Source organism: Trachymyrmex cornetzi, unplaced genomic scaffold, assembly GCF_001594075.2.
Source record: "Trachymyrmex cornetzi isolate Tcor2-1 unplaced genomic scaffold, Tcor1.1 scaffold517, whole genome shotgun sequence".
Classification (NCBI taxonomy): Eukaryota; Metazoa; Arthropoda; class Insecta; order Hymenoptera; family Formicidae; genus Trachymyrmex; species Trachymyrmex cornetzi.
This window is the reverse complement of record NW_017299826.1, coordinates 39,561-41,209: the sequence shown is the minus strand read 5'-3', so window position 1 is coordinate 41,209 and position 1,649 is coordinate 39,561. Positions and strand designations below refer to the sequence as shown.

Genomic DNA, 1,649 nt, shown 5'->3' with positions numbered 1-1,649 from the left:
CTAATTTTTTTCTCCTAATTTTCAAGATTATATTATCGCTTTACGTATTATCTTGCAAAATTGATCTGTATCCTTCTTTCCACTTTCAAATCAATAGAAACTGCGTCATTACACTTAAGAATCAAATATGGCACAAAATAATCAGAACAATTTTCTTTTCGTAAAACTTGACATCAATTGTTTATATCTCGATTAATTTTCCAATTAAAAAATCCTTTGGCATAAAATTCTATCTTCCAGAGCACTATCGATGTATAAAATTTAAAAAATTTCTGAAAGTTGACTAATTCGTTTCACGCAGCATAACTTGTTATCGAATCGAAAAATGCGATAGTTTGTAAATGTGTAACATCAAATGTATTAAAAATGAATAAGGAATGATTATACTAAAAAATAAAAATGGTAGGGTAATTATGTAATATAGGGGAGCCACCCTCTGATGATCTTGACTTTGACATATATTGTCAAGGTCATATAACATGAGAAAGTCATGAGCTCCCAGGCAGGGGAGAGAAAGTGAGATGTTTTTGATATTATTTGTCGAAAAGTAAGACGTTATTTCGTAAAATTTTTTGTTAATAACTTTTTAACGACTAACGAGCGACTGCTAAAATCTGTAGAGGTTATTCAGGTTTATGACCTTGACAATATATGTCAAGGTCAAGATCATCAGAGGGTGACTTCCCTGTACTACATAATTATCAATGGTAGTTCCATTTTATACTTTTCATATTCCTGGAAACTTTTAAATCTTATATATCAAGTTATTACATTCTGTAAACTTTTCTCTGGATCGCATTACCTTCACTCTCAGTTTTATTATTTATCTTAATCGGCTATATCACGAATGGTATTTGTAGTTTACTATTTATACTTACGAAAACGTCAAGATGCTGAAAATGTTGGCATCTGCTCTGGGATTATTCTTCACTTTCTCGGTATACGCTTTCCTATGCATGATGAGTGTCTCATGTGAGTCTTATAAATGTATAACGGATCTTCAATACACACATATACTTCACATACATGCAGGTAACCAAGCGTGATATAACATATACAAACTAATGCATTGTGTTGTACCCATGGTATGTGCACAGAGGCAACAATTGATCAAACAATTTCTTCAATATCATTAAACTCGCGTATTAATCTGAACATTTTACAATGTATACTTCAGTTAAGACTTGAGACCTTTAAGGACAGGTTATCCAATTGACAATGCACAGAGAAAAATGTTCGAATTTTGTATATTATCTGTATATATTATACTGTCATGGATATTATATTGATCTTTTACTGACTTTGACAAGAACTTTAATTAATCAATCAGTCTACATCGAGTACTATACAAAAATGCAGTTGGTGCTGACCGAGCGTATTTTACAAATTTCTTGATTCCGGCGTAGCCTTTGCAATCCATTCGCGTTTTCGCAACTATAGCGAAAGACTTTCAGCGTTTTACTTTTATTTGACTTCTGCAAGGTTCTATTTTCGCAATCTCCCGGAAGAATAACTACGAAATATTTTCAGGCTATGATATTCCAGGCCTGATGTTATCAGGTTATTAATCACGCTAAGTTAAATCCCACTTCTTTATACCATACCAAATTAAATAAATAATAAATATTAATCTAATGGTATGTATTATT

The 1,649-nt window shown here is 31.7% G+C and overlaps 1 pseudogene; it reads right to left on the bottom strand.

Moving 5' to 3' along the window:
- LOC108765734 (probable multidrug resistance-associated protein lethal(2)03659) overlaps nucleotides 1–958 on the bottom strand; it is a 16,736-nt pseudogene extending 15,778 nt beyond the window's left edge.
- Between the last annotated feature and the right edge of the window lie 691 nt (nucleotides 959–1,649).